Genomic DNA, 19,101 nt, shown 5'->3' with positions numbered 1-19,101 from the left:
CAACTATCACAGTATCACATTACAGATGTACCATACAGTTTATATTTCTTCTTTTCCACTCACAGGAATATTAACCCATACAAGCATCGCGTCGTTTATTTTTCATTTCTTTATCTACAGTTTAGGCGTATTCAATTAATGGAATAAAGGTTTTAATGAACTAGTTTCTCATTTTATCAATTAGTAAAACATTTAAGACATGTTTAAGTATGTAATAATGCTTCTTATTAACCTATTCTTTTTCTAGCTACGTAAGCAGCATAGTTTTCTAAAAGTATAAAAAAAAAGGGGGGTGATTGATTGCTTATGGTTGTTAAGCGTACAGAATTACAAAACACAAAACACAAAACACAACCAGCTTACTGCCCACTGTGAAGTGATTAAACTATTCTAACCACTTACAAAAGCATCTTATCCTTTTAGTAGCTCCATAGGAATAACCACTTACAAAGCAGAGTACTTCTGTAGGTTTGCTGATGAAATGGTAAGACACAAACAAGGGACAGGGAGGGAGCAAATTTTCAATTCACCACTTCACCTTCACTTCAAGGCTCAACATTAGAGCATTCCCAATGCAGGTGAAAAAGAGGGAAATGTGAAAATTTTCACTTCCTTTTTGTTCAAATCCAGTGCCCAATGCAGAGGTGAAAAGGAGGGTGACTATTTTCCCAAGTCATTACCAGATTGAAACCTTCAACCGAGATAGTGGCTGACTTGTGAACTTCGGACGGGAAGTTGGATTCCGTCTCGTGTGTGTTTTTTAAAAAAAATGGGGTTTAACATTCTGTCTCGTATGATTTTTCGACTCTGTTTTTATTTTTTTTAATTTCAGACGGGATGTTTCATTACGTCCGTAGCGTTTTTTCAATTTTTACATATATGGAAGTGATAAGAGGGGGAAAATATTGACTTGTATGGGGAATGCTCTTATGGTGTATTGCAAAATCTCATGTGACAATCATTCTTTTTGTATGTATAACTTACTCATATCAGAATCACTTGGAAAATTTTCTATATCCCTCTGCACAAATTCTCAAATTCCACATGTTTTAACTAATATTAGAAACAAGAAAGTTAGACACATACATGCATCAGCATATGTTGTTCTTCAAAGTTTTGTTTTCCTCTCCACACAAATTGTATTTAAACTCGACGTCAGGGTTGACACCCCCACATATCCCAGAAGTTGTGTTACCCGTAATTGTAAGAAAAAAAGCCACTCATTGTCTTCCCAACTTCGTTACTTCAGCTAAGATCATGTTTCACAGTATCTTGGGTTTATAACAATATGAAAAAAACAATCCCGAATGACATCTAAATAACATATTATATAAGAAACTACTTCTATAAATCAAGTTGTGAAGAAGAAGAGATGGGGCTGATGAAGGAGGTGACGAGTTTCACCTATGGGATGGCAGTGATTTGTGCGTTAGGTACTGGAGTCTATATATTGAACAGTGCACTTTTACGACACCTTGATTTCGTACAAAAACATCGACCCATTGATGCCAAAGCAGCTTCTGAGTATGCTAAAAAGGTTTATTTTTTATATATTCAAATTATTTGTTGTTTGGTTTTTATTAAAGTTCCTAACTTTCATGTTAATGCTTGTTTTATTTCTTTTCAAATTGTTTATAGGGTGATATGGCATTCAACAAAAAGAAGTGGCAGGAAGCTATTGTTTATATATATATATATATTTAGCTCAAAGACCTGAAATACACAAAAGCAAGTAAACAGTAGTAAAATCACATTATTATAAATATAATTGGCCTAACTATAATATTATTAAAGGGTTTAAACTATAATTTTGGGTGATTATCACTAATCATAAGAAACAAGTATTCAAGTGTCCAATAACATGAACAATTTCGCTAAAAAAATAGTAATAAAAAAAAGCCGAAAACCGGACCGAACCAATCGGTTTTGCCTTTTGAGAATCAAAAACCGAATCTAGAAAGTTAAAACCTGTTAATTTCACTCAATTCGGTTTGGTTCGGTTCGGTTTTTCGATTTCCCAGTTTTTGTTATGTCAATCAACTCAGTTGATTGTCAGTCAACTCAGTCGTACGTAAGCAGATTGACCACGTTAACTAATAGTCAACTGAGTTTACTGACATCAACAAACATAACTAGGACTAAACCCTAATATTCAAGTTTTTCTAGACCAAAGCCTAATAAGCCAACTATGCTTAGGACCAAAGTCTAAATAGGGGATAACAATAAATTTATTGAGGTACAGAATGAGAAGCTTAGGGGGAAGGGAATTAGAATGGTTACACTGATCATTCTCGCTGAGCTGCAGAGAACTTGTTGTTAATTTAATTAAAGATTCTCGTCTTTTAATTGGACTTTTAGGGTTTGAATACCGACTTGTTTTTTTTATAGAATTGGGTTCAAAGCCCTTATTCTCTTCACAAAATATAGGCCGAAAGGGCCTTCATACCATGGCCGAAAATATCATCCGATATATCGATATATCATCGATATATTTCATTTTTTGAAGGGTCCAGAATGGATATATTGAGATAAATCGAAAAGATATATCGACACAATTTGGATCAATATATATCGATCGATATATCAATATATATCGATCGATATATTTGATATATCCTATTTTGATCTTTGACTTTGACCGATTTTTTACTGATTTTTTCAGATATTTCCAATATATATCGACGATATGTCCGATATTTCCCGATATATTGACACAAAAAAAAATTGACGGGTCAACAAAAAGAGATATATCCACTGATATATCGACATTTCCGATATATTTTGTTTTTTGAAAGGTCTAAAATATTGAGGGATTTCGAAATATTAGGCCTTGCTTCATATTGACAAATTTAGAAATTAAGGTCCGAAATATTGACAGATTTTGAAATATTAGGCCTTGCTTCATATTGACAAATTTAGAAATTAAAATTTAGGACACAAGTCTCTAAAACATTGGGTGTGGGATTGTGGGTTGGGGTCCATTATACGTTTTAATTCTCCAATTCTTATCAAGAAATTGGGTCTCCGAAGGCCCAATTTCAATTCAAAACAACTGTAGATGATAGTGTTTTGTGATAATCACTCTCAGACCCATTTCCCACGTCAAAACAACTCACGGATCCAGATTTTCTATTTTAATAATCCTCAAGGACAAATTAAGTTGGCCCAGTCAATATAATTGTTTTAAATACCCCTTTTACCCTTTTGTGTGTTAAGCTATAAATCGAAGATGTTTTCAAAATTAGAAATAAACAACGCGCTCTGGTTTCAATCGATTACTTCTTCTCCCTCAATTGAAAATCGAGTGGGTTCCTCAACTGAAGGTTTCAATCTATAACTTCTTCCTCTTGCCGTCTAAAATGGTTTTTATTCAAACTTTGTATTTATAATCTATAGTATTTTGAAATCTTCATTTGATTTTGTTTTGAAATCATCTATTGTTTATAGCAATGATATTATGTGGTGTAATGATGTCTAAAAACGTTAGTTTTTATATCATGTTTTGTTTTTTAGATCAGATCTATGATTTTGAAATATAATTTGTTTATAGCAATGATATAATATCATGTTTGTTTTGAAAACACTTTTTTATGTACTTTTCTTAATTGAACTTTAGGTTTTGATTTTGCTTTTTGCTATGAACAATTATTGTTCATACGTATTTGTTGTATGAACAATCATTGTTCATACACAAACAACTATGAACAACCAATGTTCATAGTAGTCGTAAATACATTTGACGATGAATTTTTTCTTAATTGAACTTTAGGTTTTGATTTTGCTTTTTTGCTATAAACAATTATTGTTCATACGTATTTGTTGTATGAACAATCAGTGTTCATACACAAACAGCTATGAACAACCAATGTTTATAGTAGTTTTAAATACATTTGTCGATGAATTTTTTCTTAATTAAACTTTAGGTTTTGATTTTGTTTTTTTCTATGAACAATTATTGTTCATACGTATTTGTTGTATGAACAATCATTGTTCATACCCAAACAGCTATGAACAACCAATGTTCATAGTAGTTGTAAATACATTTGACGATGCATTTTATTATGATTTTGCAATTTATATGGATCATAGTGTGATTGGAGTTTTTTGTTACAATGGTGGTAGTCTTTCCATTCATATTGGGTTGGATTCTTCTATTGGTGGTGTTACACAAGAGTTACATAAAAAATGGCCTGAGTTAGGATTAAAATGCTATAATATGTGTTTCAACAGTGATGAGAAAGATAACCTGATTGAATTTGATGGGGAGTTGCATTCTTTGGCTTGTTACTGTTTTGCAAAGAAGATTGCAATTGTTGAGATCAAAGTGGTTGTTTGTGTCACTTTGTTGATTATCTCTAGTGGTTCTATTTCTACAAGTTCTTCAAGTTCATCAAGTTCTTCAGTTAGTGGTGGTGGTGGTGGTGGTGTGGTTATTGTTCGTAAACCTTTCAAGTCTAATTTTTGGGCAAGAAACTTTGATGGTGGTGTTGGGCAGCAATTTGTTTTAGGTGCTCCTGAGTTTCGATGTAAATTGATAGAGTATTCGATTGTCAATGGTTACAAATATGAATTAATCAAGAATGATGAGTTTAGAGTGGCCGCAGTTTGTGAGAATAAGAAGGATGGAAACTGTGAATGGTGTATACTCTTACGATACATATAGAAGTTTTGAAATTAAGAAGATTAATCTCACACACACTTGTGGTTTTGCATTTAAAGACTACAACCATCCTCCTCTCACTTCTTATCTTGTAATGACTCATATTTTGGATTTTGCTAGAGATAAATCATCTTTGTCATTGGGATATATTACTTCTTTTTATAGTCGTGAGTATGGGCTTAAGATTTCTAAACATATGAGTTATGCGGGTAAGAAGTTGGCATTGACAGAGTTGTATAGTGATGTTGCTTTATCCTATAATGAACTTTTGTGGTATACGAAGGAGTTGAAGCGAAGAGATCCTGGGAATTGTGTTAATCTTCAGGTGAATGAAGAGAGTGGGAAGTTTGAGAGGGTGTTTGTTACTTTTGAATCGAGTATTAATGGTTTTAAATACTGTCGAGCAATGGTGTATTTAGATGGAACCTTCTTGATATCAGAGTATAAAGGGTGCTTGTTGGCTGCTACTACCAAAAATGGAGATCAAGGTGTTCCTTTATTTTTACTTTCATGTTTTATTTTTGAACATGTATTATTGTTCATATCTGCTTAAAGGTATGAACAATGAGTGTTCATACTCCAATAGGAATGAACACTCATTGTTCATATCTGTTTTGGGTATGAACACTCATTGTTCATATCTGTTTTAGATATGAACATGTATTGTTCATAACTTTTCAGTTATCTCATATTTGGTTATTTTTTGTGGTTTTGTAGAATTATTCCCTCTTGTTGTTGGTGTTGTTGATATTGAAAATGAATCAAATTGGTTTTGGTTTCTCAATATGTTTAAGAAGGCTTTTGGGTATGAGAGAAGGTATACCTTTTTGAGTGATAGACATCATGGTTTGCTTGTGAACATTTCTCTTGTATTTCCTTATTCATATCACAGTTTCTGCTTGTGGCACATGGAGAACAACCTTCGAACAGCTTTGTCAAAGACATGTGGTGTTTCAAAATATTTGGTGGGCTTATTCAAGAAATGTGCTTATGCTTCCATGCACGCATGAGGAGTTTCAGGAGCACATGGCTGAATTATTGAATATAGGTGGAGATGCAGTATCTAATTTTCTATCTAGGGCACCTTATGATAATTGGGCTAATACATACTTTTGTGGCGCCTAGTATGGTGAGATGTGCTCTTCTTTGGGAGAGTGTTTCAATAGCTGGATAGACAAAGAGCGTCATTTGCCCATCACAACCATGTTAGATGAAATTCGCATGAAGATGATGAAAATGGCATCGGATCGGAGGATGGAGTGCAAGAATTAGAAAACTATTCTTTGTCCTAAAATGGAAATGAAATTAGCTGAGAGGATTGAGGAGGCTCGTTCTGTGACTGTGGCAAGGTCAGATGAGCACGTGTTTCAAGTTGTTACGGAGAAGCATGAGTATTGGGTTGACTTGCTTAGTAGACATTACACTTGTAACAATTGGGGCATAGACAAGTTTCCTTACCGGCATGCAATTCGAGTATTTATTGCAAAGGGGATTCAGTGTATTCATACATTGAAGTTGCATTTCTCGCCACTTCGTTCAGTAACACGTACTCTCATGGCATCACTGCAATTAGCCACAATGAGATCTGTTCGGATGTTTCTGATGAAGTAGAAATTCTTCCACCATATGTGAAGAGGGCTCCGGGTAGACCACGAGTTAAAAGGATTGAGAGCACAGGTGCTATGCGTTATACTGCCCACAAATGCAGAAAATGCCACAAAACCGACCGGCACGACCGAAAGACTTGCCGTGGGAAAACTTCTGACACTACTGATGTGGAATCTAGAGCAAGGGATGAGTTCGCTAGTGCAAGGGATGAGTTGCCTAGTGGTAGTGGTGATATGGTATTAAGGTCTTGGCAATTTTTTGATGTGGGAAGCACTAGTGAGGCTGTTTGATGTTTTTGTATTAAATATTTTTTGATTGAATGATAGTTATTAATACAGTTTTGGAATTCATTTTTAAAGTCTCTTATGATTTCATTCATTTATTTAATTTTAATTGCATGATACCTATTTAGGGTATGAACAATCAATGTTCATACCTATTGGTGGGTATGAACAATCAATGTTCATACATGGTATGAACAATATATGTTGATATATTAATTCATTCATGGATATAACAATTTTCATTCATGGATATAACAATTGGTGGGTATGAACAATCAATGTTGATATATCAATTCATTCATGGATATAACAATTGGTGGGTATGAACAATTAATGTTTATACCTATTGGTGGGTATGAACAATCAATGTATGACAATCAATGTTCATACATGAATAGGTATGAACAATATATGTTGATATATCAATTCATTCATGGATATAACAATTTTCATTCATGGATATAACAATTGGTGGGTATGAACAATCAATATTGATATATCAATTCATTCATGGATATAACAATTGGTGGGTACCATTCATGGATATAACAATTTTCATTCATGGATATACCTATTTATGAACAATGAGCTTTGATTTTTCATACCATTTTTCATACTCATATTAATACAGATGTGAAACAGTGAGAAACACAGCGATTGTTTGGGTATGAACAATAAGTGTTCATACCTATTTCGTGTATGAACAATAGATGTTCATACCCACCAAATTTAGTTTTAGTTTAGGGTATTACGTGTCACGTCCTAAATAAATGGTTTCGTGTCCACTTCAAATACAAAACTAATTTCTCATTTTGCACACATTTCCAAAAAACAGCGAAAGCAAAAAGAAAACTAACACAAAAACAGTAAAGCCCTAGATTCCTTTTTAAACCAAAATTGTCTCCAAAATCATAATCAAAATATATCAAATTGACAAAATTTTGTGTAATACTGAAAATTGCAAGAACCCTAGGTATGAGAACGACATTTACTGTGAAGAACACAAACAAGAAATATCAAATGTCGTACAAAGTATTGTAAATGATACTATTGAATAACAAGGTGGAGGAGATGAGGAGGAGGATAAAACAAAAGGAGTTGTTGAGAGTGAAGATGATGAGAAAACAGATACCGATGATGATGATGGAAATGCTGAAGAAGATGAAGAAAAAGAAGAACAAGAACAAGAACAAGAACAAGAACAAGAACAAGAACAAGAACAAGAACAAGGAAAAGAAGAAGAAAAAGAATAAGGGGAAGAAGATTTAAAAGTTTTTTTTTTAATTATTGATTTTTTTTTTGGAAGAAAGTGGTATGAACAATGTGTGTTCATACGTCTGTTATTGCATGTTAGGATTTGAATATGTTAGGACCGCATAGAATAGGAAATAGGCATGAACATTTATTGTTCATACTCATATTAGACTATGAATACTCATATTCATGTAGTATAGCATGATAGTAAATATGTATGAATTCTGATTTTTCATAACTTTGTTTTGCATGTTAGGATTTGAATGCTGGAAATCAAGAAGTACAGCAACAACAAGATGGAGGAGAAGATGATTTGGAGGTTCCATTAAAGGTACATTTACATTAGTGATTACTTATAACTCTGTATGAACAATAATTGTTCATAGTACACTAGGTATGAACATTAATTGTTCATAGTCCCTGGGTATGAACATTGATTTCAACCTTTACCATAACAAAACTATGTTTATAATTTGCATGTTTGACTTTCAATTATTTGCAGTCCTTAATCCGAGGAAGGAAGAAAAGCAATATGGAGAAGAAGAAGAAAGTCGATAAGTCCCATGTGAGTAGAAGTGTGAGAATAAAGTTATCTTTGAGATCTGACACATCAAACAAAAAGTTATGTTTGAGATCTACATCCAAAAAAAGGAAATCGGAGTCGAGCAGCACTGTCGACCAATCTAAAAAACTAAAGACAAAGAATACTAGTAAAGGGAAGGTTGTGGTCAAGAATACTAGTAAAGGGAAGGTTGTTGTCAAGAATAATAGGAAAGGGAAGGTGGTGGAAGAGAAGGAAGATGAGAAAGAGAATGTTAAAGGTAGCATAGTAGCACCTGTGCAGCTGCGATGTACCTTCTCACACATGATAAGTTTGGTACAAAAACTCAAAGAAGTGGGAATTCCAAAAAAGTATGTCGATGAAATGAAGAAGACACCGTTCTAGTTTATGTTTTATGAGTTATACAACAGTGGGATTGTTGAAGGAAACAAATTCAAGCCAAACAAAGAAATATTCTATCTATTGGACAATTTCAAATCACTACCTGAGGAGGCATTTGAGATTGGGAAAAAAATGGTAAAGCTAACTGTAGAGGAGGTTAGTCTCATGTTTGGGCTGCCTATCACAGATACTTTGGTTCAGTTAAATAGGACTATTGGAGATGATGAAAAGAAAATTAGCTTCATTAAAAAGTACTTTGGTGATGGCAACACCAGGTATTCCAAGTCTCATGTTGAAGATGGCATAATGATGACTTTCGCAACCACTGATAAGCAATCTGCAGCTGAAGATTTTGCAAGGCTGATGTCGCTTTCCATGTTGGTTACATGTTTCTTCAGCAATGCCAATTACAGAGCATTATGGCCATTGATCAAGGCTATTGACAGCTTGGATACACTTAAAAGTCTATTTTGGCCAACTGCCATACACAAGGAGTTAATTGATGCTGCCATTGAATACAAAAAAGCAAAAAAACAGACGATCAATGGATGCACTATAATGTTTTTGGTAAATTTCTTTAACTCAATATCCTTAATTTATGGTTGTTCGCCTGTTTTTATAACAATTTGTGGGTATGAACAATAAATGTTCATAGCTATTGGTGGGTATGAATAATGAATGTTCATACATGGATACCTATTGGTGGGTATGAACAACCAATGTTCATAGCTAATGGTGGATATGAACACTCAATGTTCATAGCTATTGGTGGATATGAACAATGAATGTTCATACATGGATACCTATTGGTGGATAGCTAATAGTGGGTATGAACAATCAATGTTCATAGCTATTAGTGGGTATGAACAATGAATGTTCATACATAGATACATATTGGTGGATATGAACAACCAATGTTCATAGCTATTGGTGGGTATGGACACCCAATGTTCTAGCTATTGTTGGGTATGAACAACCAATGTTCATATATATTATTAGGGTATGAAAATTGGTTGGTTTAATGTTTTGGTTTATTGGTGTGTGAACTAATATGGCTTTCGTCATGTGCGTTGCAGTTATGGTTTTGTGAGCACTCTGTAGTCATCAAGAAGGTAGAGAACCATGAGACCAAATTCCCGAGGTTTGCAAGTGGAATTTGAAGACCTTGCTTGATGCGTTCTGAAAGACACCAATAATAGAAATAGCTGCAAGTCAGATTATTATTGATGCTGAAGCAGCAACAGAGGCTGAAAAGACTTTACTTCATGACATGTATAGTGATTTAGTCACAAACAATGAAGTAACAGTCCAGTCTACTGCAGAAAACATTAATGCATTGAAACTGGAGAACAAAGAACTGAAGGAGAGGGTCATTGAGCTTGAAAAGCAAATTATGTCTTCCAGAGATGAAATTGAAAAGTTAAAGGAAAAGTTCAAGGAGTAGCAAGAGAGGGATATGTCTGGTGAGGTTGAATTGCAACCTAAGGAAGTAACGGATGAAGTCCACCACCTAAAGAAGTGTAACAGGGGCATCTTGATGAAGTCACAGATGCAGTCCACCAGGCTGAAGTACAGCAGGGGCATTTTGACGAAGTCACAACTAAAGTAATGGAAGAAGTCCACCCACCTAAAAATTGCAGCAGGGGCATCTTGATGAAGTCACGAATGCAGTCCACCAGGCTGAATTGCAGCAGGTGCATCCTAATGAAGTCACGGATGCAATGGCTGAAGTGCAGCAAGGGCATTCTGACGAAGTCACAACTGAAGTAATGGAAGAAGTCCACCCACCTAAAGAATTGTAGTAGGGGCATCTTGATGAAGTCACGGATGCAGTCCACCAGGCTGAATTGCAGCAGGTGCATCCTAATGAAGTCACGAATGCAGTGGCTGAAGTGCAGCAGGGGCATTCTGACAAAGTCACAATTGAAGTTGCGGATGAAGTTCAACAGAGTAAGAATGTCACAGAACCCTTTGATGGTCCATCATTTGATCTACGCCTAACCTTGTCACCTTCAGATAAAGATGAGGAGAAGGATGTCGAGGGAGCCAAGAAACCTTGCTCACTTGTAAAGCGAGTGAAGCAAAATAAAGAAAGGAAAGTAAAGTGATTGGCGAGGATTTCACTGGAGATGGGCGAAAAAAGAAGAAGAAAGGTGACATTGGCAAGCAAACTCTTGTTAATGACAATATCGTTCGTTCTATGCTTGACCTAAAGATGTGTCGATAATATGTGGGAAGAAACCCATCGAGAAGTCATTGACACGTTCTTCAAAATTGCGGACAGTGGGTAAGTTTAAGATACCAAAAAATAATATTTTGAGTAAATATCTTGTTTGACTAATGGTTATTTCTTATGGTTTATGAAGAGCTATTGCTTGGTCAAATGGAACATTACAAATTCAAGGTGTTCTAGTTGAAGATATTCTTTTTGATAGAGAAATTAATCACCAGGTAAATTTTTTTCATACCATAATTAGACTATGAACAATTATTATTCATAGTCTTTAGCTATGAACACTCATTGTTCATACCCACAATTGGACTATGAACAATTATTATTCATAGTCTTTAGCTATGAACACTCATTGTTCATACCCACAATTGGACTATGAACAATTATTGTTCATAATCTTTAGCTATGAACACTCATTGTTCATACTCCAGCAATGAGTATGAACAATCATTGTTCATACTCGAGCAACTTGCCAAGAATCTGGTAGCTATGAACACTCATTGTTCATACCACAATTGGACTATGAACATTATTTGTTCATACTCCAGCAATGGATATGAACATTCATTGTTCATAGTTATAAACTATTTATGTGATGCCAATTTCAAAAAAACTTATTCATTCAACAGGTCATCGACTGGTGGGCGATAGAACTTCAACAGAGGAAGACTGGAAAAGTATAGACTTGTCTAGTATCTGCAAACTCTAAGGTGAATTTTTTATTAAAAAAAATATTGTTTCATCTATTATTATTGTCACATTCTTATTATTTCACACAATTGTTGACACAAAGATTGTTGGAAGAAGTAGGATTGGAAACCATATTGAAGAGCATCGACTTCTCTTTGAAATTCATTGCCATTCCAATTCATTCGGACAATCATTAGACTCTTCTTGTGTTGGAGTTGGTGGAGGGACAACAAGCAAGATGGTATTTCTTCAACTCCCTAAGCCAGACAAAAAAGGGGTTGGAAATTGCAAAAGAATTTGTGAGTTTGACAATAAACACTTAAATTACATAAAATTTTTTATGTTGAAATATAAAGAAATAACTTATTGTAATTTTGCAGAAGAAGGTACTAGTTGAGTCAATAAACAATCTTATCAAAAAGGGGGATTTGAAAATCTAGCTTGTCAGTAATAAAGGAATAATAGTTTCACCAAAATGTCCGTAGCAAAACAATAAGTAATTATTTATTTATGTGTTACATGTGTGAACTATGATTGTTCATACCTATTGGGTATGAACAATGAGTGTTCATACTTCAGATAGCCATGAACATTGGTTGTTCATGCCTCAGATAGGTATGAATACAATGATTCGTCATATTTAGAAATGATTGTGATTTGACTGTGTATTATCTAAATTGACTGTGTACTCTCTAAATTGCAGCATTGATTGTGGGCTCCATGTCTGTAAAATGATGGAAATTTTGTATGAACAAGGTCATATGGATTTCTATCAATTTATAAATGAAGAGGAAATACAAAAGTTGTGCCCTTACATTGCATGCAGAATGCTTTCAGACTTGCCGAGAAATTAGAGTAAAGAAGATCATGATTTTCAGGAAAATTTTAGAAAGGGAATGTTTGCTGAATGAATGTGAGATTTTAGAAAGGGAATGTTTTGCTGAATGAATGTGAGGAAGGCAAAAAACAATATATTTTATGGTGTGCACAATGATATTTTGTTTATGAACAAGGAGCGACTCTAGATATTTTGTTGTGTTTTTTGTGCACAATGATACTTTTTTTTGTGCACAATGATATTTTGTTTATAAAAGTTAAATATTGGTGTTTTTAATGTGTTCTCTTATTATTATTTATATTCTGTTTATTTATAACTAATTTTCATATTATTTATATCCTTTTTCATAATTGATGTTCATAATTGGGGCTATGAGCATTTATTATTCATACCTGTTTTGGGTTCATGTTTTTTTTGGGTATGAACACGGATTGTTCATACACAAAGAAGGTATGAACAATCAATATTCATGTCTATTTTGGGTATGAACATATATTGTTCATATATGTATTAGGTATGAACATTTATTATTCATATCTGTTTTAGGTTCATGTTTTTTTTTGTATGAACACGGATTGTTCATACACAAAGAAGGTATGAACAATCAATGTTCATGTGTGTTTTGGGTATGAACATTTATTGTTCATATATGTATTGGGTATGAACATTTATTGTTCATATCTGTTTTGGGTTCATGTTTTTTTTGGGTATGAATACGAATTGTTCATACACAAAGAAGGTACGAATAATCAATGTTCATGTGTGTTTTGGGTATGAACATTTATTGTTCATATATGTATTGGGTATGAACATTTTTTGGGTTCATGTTTTTTTTGGGTGTGAACACGGATTGTTCATACCTAAAGAAGGTATGAACAATCAATGTTCATGTCTGTTTTGGGTATAAACATTTATTGTTCATATATGTATTGGGTATGAACAATCAATGTTCATATCTGTTTTGGGTTCATGTTTTTTTTGGGTATGAATACGGATTGTTCATACCCAAAGAAAGTATGAACAATCAATGTTCATGTCTGTTTTGGGTATGAACATTTATTGTTCATATCTATTTTGGGTTCATGTTTTTTTGGGAATGAACACGGATTGTTCATACCCAAAGAAGGTATGAACAATCAATGTTCATGTCTGTTTTGGGTATGAACATTTATTGTTCATATCTGTTTTTGGTTCATGTTTTTTTTAGGTATGGACACGGATTGGTCATACCCAAAGAAGGTATGAACAATCAATGTTCATCAATGTTCATGCCTGTTTTGGGTATGAACATTTATTATTCATATCTGTTTTGGGTTCATGTTTTTTTTAGGTATGAACACTAATTGTTCATACTCAAAGAAGGTATGAACAATCAATGTTCATGTCTGTTTTGGGTATGAACATTTATTGTTCATAAATGTATTGGGTATGAACAATCAATGTTCATATCTGTTTTGGGTTCATGTTTTTTTTTGGTATAAACACGGATTGTTCATACCCAAAGAAGGTACGAACAATCAATGTTCATATCTGTTTTGGGTATGAACATATATTGTTCATATCTGTTTTGTTCATACCTATTGTTCATAACTAATATTCATAATTTGGGGTATGAACAATTAATGTTCATTGCTATTGTTCATACATAGATAGGTATGAACAATCATTGTTCATAGCTATTGTGGGTATGAACAATCAATGTCCATAACCGGGTTGTTTCAGTTGGGTCGGGCCGTTTATTTTTTTTCTTTAGGGGTATACTTGACCTTTCATCTACCCGAGCCGTTCTTATTTCGCGTCAAGGGTAAACTTGAACTTTCTTCCACCCGGTCCTTGTGAGTGATTACAAAAATAACGTGTCCTCTAGAGTTTCTCTTTCGGCCTATTTGTCCTCTAGAGTTGCTCCCTGAATTCTTATTTGGTACACGTACAAGTGTACAACCATTCTTACATGTCTGCCGGGTAATTTTATTGTAATCCCACCACCACACCACAGAGCCAACGGAAGCTAAACATATATAACTATATAAGCAACGGAAACTAAACACACTCAATTCATCGCGAGAAAATGAATGACTATAGTTACATCAAAATGTTCTCACAATAAATTAACACCAGACTTGCTAACTTCACCCACAAGCAAGTTAACCTCCAGTTCAATTTGTTAACTACAGACTTACTAACTTCACCAATAAATAAGTTTTCAATGCGTTCAAGTTGGTGTAGACTCACTAACAATTTAACAAGTCATCAGCGTATTTTACTACAAGGTGTCAGTCCCTGCAAGAAATAATAAGTAAGAATCCGGGTAAAAAAGATAGAGAAGCTCATTAGCATCAGTCATCAGATAACCACATAGATACCACTCAAAACAAAATGAATTTTCAGCAAATGAGGTGCAGAAATAATTTAAAAGAATAGCACTGTACATGGTGTTCAACCATCAGATGTGTATTGCTTTATACACTCATAATCCCACAATTCTATAGTCTACCCCAACAATTGGAAATAAATTTTACTGATCGATAATCTACTCTTGAACTCCCTCAGTCCCTCGTTTTGAATTACTTATCAATAAAATGATAAAATTCCAACTCCAAAAGCATGGAGTACGCCGATAGGCATATCAAAAGAGGCCGTAAAAGAAATACTTATCCAAAACGAAAGTTAAGACAATTCCTTTCTTATAAGTAAAATACAGTTCAGACTAGTAAACAGTCGTTCTTTACCAATAAGCTAAAGAGCCATACGTACCATCAATACAATTATACAAAAACAACTCCAAAAGTAATGTATTATTTCATCATTCCAGCTGAACATGTTTGTGTTTCTGGTCTGTTGTTTGTTGTATTTTGATTTGATTTTTTATTTTCGTGCTTAAACTGTAGACACGGGGAATGAGGTCAGGCGTGCGTGGTTCCTTACACAAGCGTCTTTTCTGCTTTGACACAGATTATGCATGAAGAGGGGGGATCAATAGGTCACTTTTTGCAGAATCATTAGATTCATGGTCTTCAATTTGACTACATAATTGGTGATTCCGCTTAATAAACTTTGTTTTTTCAAATATGTTGGGTCCACAATTGGTTGTTTAATTACAACTATATATATTCACAATATATGTTGAGCCAATCAAATAATAGATTCTGCATTACCTCATTACCTCAATATCTCCAATGGGGGTGTAAACCGTATAGAGTGAAAATTTTATACCCCAAATATCAAAAAACTCTCTCCCCAATAGGGGTGCTATACCGTAGGTAATAGTGTATTAGCTAATAGAGAGGGTGGAGAATTCCCCCTCTCGCTATTAGTTAATAAAAAGCCTGGGCGACACTCGAACTGACGTCTGAGTGAAATAATTTTCGGACGTCACTTGGAGTAACGTCCCTTTCTAATTCTAAAGTAATTTTTTAACTCGGACGTCACTTTAAGTGACGTCCTAGTTTAAATTAAAGAGAGACGTCACTTAAAGTGACGTCCGAGTTTAAAATCTATTTTTTTTTTTACACTTCTCCATTGGGGAGTATAGAGTGTTGATATTTATAAGCTATATAATAGTATACAATTAGAGGTGTAAAATTCTAATGGCACCTACGTGGAGCCTAGGTGGAGGTGTAATTTTACACCCCCCATTGGAGATGCCCTAACAAAGTTATGCCAGTTACTCATAAAAATTATCGTGTACCGAGTATGAAGTGTGACATTTGACCGACTTTGGAGTTTGGAGAAACCTATGCTCGAAAACAAGGCCGGGATGTCAGGCGATATATCGGAACCCCCCCCCCTCATTTATATATATCGGATATATCCGTAGATATATATCATTTTGTTGACCGGTCAAAATTTTATTTTTTATGTTGATATATTAGAAAATATCATAAATATCACTGATTATATCGGAAATATCATTGATATATTAATAAAAATCAGTAAAAAATTGGTCAAAGTAAACGATATATATTACATATATCGGTTGATATATATTGATATATCGGAAAATTTAATATATATCGGATACAAAATGTGTCAATATATCCATCCAATATATCGCAATATATCCATAGAAAAAACATAAAAAAATCATAGAAATCATATAAAAAAATGGTCTTTCCTTACGTGTTTCTATGCTTTCTCAAAATCAGAGAAAAAACACCTACATTCACAACAACCATAGGCTAATCCAAGAGGTTCATCTGATATCTCCTTAATGTATCCAACAAGCAGATTTTTACCTCTATATTTTGCCTTAGACAATTATATTGCTTCATCATAGCTATGGTAGGATTTGTTATTTCTCTATGTAAGCGCTCACTTACTGCACTTGGAGAAATCTCTTTAGGTTGTTTCTTTTCTCTCTTCGACCTCCTCACTGTGATCCAATACTTAGAAGCCGAGGAAGATACAGCCCTAGAGTGGGGCTTCTCCTTGGAAACGTCACCCTCTTCTAGTTCCTCTGCTCCTTCTTGTAAAGCCAAAGCTAGATATGTATTATGTTCCCTATGGAACTGCAAAGTCTCAAAAGAAGAAGAAGGTTGTTTCTCACCACTAACATAATACATATCGCCATGTTGTCCATTCAGTTCCCAATGTATGAAAAGACTAAGTGGGTGTTTGGTTCTCATTTTTTCAAAAAAGTATTTTTTTCCACTTTTATGAAAAAGATTTACTAAAAAACAAATAAACATGTTTGGTTGTGACTTTTCAAAAGATTTTATCAAATCAGATTTCACACTTGTTTCTCGATATATTTTTGGCATATCATTGGCATAAATCACTAAAGTCAAAAACATCCAGGGGAGTTCATTTGCCTTTAGCTCCAAAAAGTGTTTCCAAAGAAAAATAGTTTTTAACTTAAAAACAAGTTTTACCAATTATCATAAAACAAGTTTTGGGACCAAAAGTGTTTTTGGATGAAAAAACTATTTTTTTTTTAAATAGAAACCAAACACATTTATTTTTTCAAAAAATGTTTTTTCACTAATAAACACTTTTTAGCAATAAATAAATAGGATCCAAACACCCCCTAAGTCTTACATTGCAAGAAGGGGTAATTGCCGTTTCTGAAATGAGGAATTTTAACCTGTTTTACGCTGCTACGATATCATAACTTTTTATCTTTAACAGATGGGACAACTGATGATAAGCTTAATGCTCGGCAGGTTGCCATTGCCTCTTCAATATCCAAATTATTTGCTTCCACATTGACATACCCACACGAGGAATGCTCTATCTCTATTTTTTTTTTTTTTTTTTTCTTCTAACTTTTAGAAAAGCAAGTTTTAATCTTACCATTCTTATTCATACTTTTAAAGAGTCCGACATTTCCCTTATACCAGGTTGTGCGGCCAAGGCTGCAGAGCAAGGACAGTGCCGTAATCCTAAGTCACACCATGATGTGTTGGAGTTATCCCTCACATGAAGAGAAAAGAAGTTCACACTATATACAGAAGCCTGAGCGCAACCTGCGCTCAGAATAGGCTTGCCCAAGGCGCGACCCGTGCTCATGCCTTGGTCGACCTCCAGGACCTTCAAATACTTCGCCGACTTTGCTTCTTGGCCTGCGACTTCAGCGCCATGCCTATTTTTTGGAGAATTCTATTTTTTTGTGGACCGCGAGTTTGCAATAAAGGTTGGGGTTTTTGGCAAAATATAACACATGCTGAGACACGAAAATACACATCACACAAAGAGGAAACCCAATCTTGAAAGCAATCAAAATTAAGAGATAACCTTTACAGAGAAACAACCCTGTAAAGAGAGAGGAGTGATCTAGTAAGGTGAGAGATTGCAAAGAGTGCTTCCCATTTTATAAAAGGATTAGCTCTGTGGAAGTAAGCATCATTGGCCAAACCACGGTATATCTTTGTGTTGTGGTTTGCTTTTACTGTTTTACATTATTATATGTTGTTAATAGTTGTTGAGCGAGTTTGGTATATTAGTTTGGTTGTAGAGAATATTGAAATTGTTGTCTTGAATTGTCATTGTTCAAATACGAGTTATCTGTGTAGTAGGGAATCGATTGGTATCGGTATTTAACCACAACATGATAGTGTTGGCGACTTCATTAGGAAGATTTTCCAAAGGGAAGGCGTTTCTGGTTTTTACCGTGGTTTTGCCACTAATCTGTTGAGAACAATGCCATCCACTGTCATAACTTTTATCAGTTATGAGATGATACAAAGGTTATTGAAGCGGCTTACTTCCGAGGAAGAACTTTACATGAGCCCTATACATTAGACTGACAATCGCATTCCTAGCCATAAAAGCATATACGAAACACTGAGTTCATTCAAATAGCAATGAGCTGCTAACACGAGGATCAGACTTCTCTCTCTATCTGTTATACGATGAGAGATGAGAAGGAAAGCATGAATAGCTTAATAAATGTGGGCCTTCGGCTAGCTATTGACTGATTTTGTTGTTGTATTACTGGTAGTCCAATTATTGCCATGTAAGGACCAAAACACTAAAAATTGGAAATAAATTAAATAACAGATACTTGGTGTAACGTTCATTTGCAAAATATGAGGATAGTATTCTTAGGCCACTTACATAATTTACCAAAGGTGGGCCATGATTTGGCTATTG

The sequence above is a fragment of the Coptis chinensis genome, chromosome 8 (assembly GCF_015680905.1).
Source record: "Coptis chinensis isolate HL-2020 chromosome 8, ASM1568090v1, whole genome shotgun sequence".
Classification (NCBI taxonomy): Eukaryota; Viridiplantae; Streptophyta; class Magnoliopsida; order Ranunculales; family Ranunculaceae; genus Coptis; species Coptis chinensis.
This window is presented reverse-complemented; position numbering follows the sequence as displayed.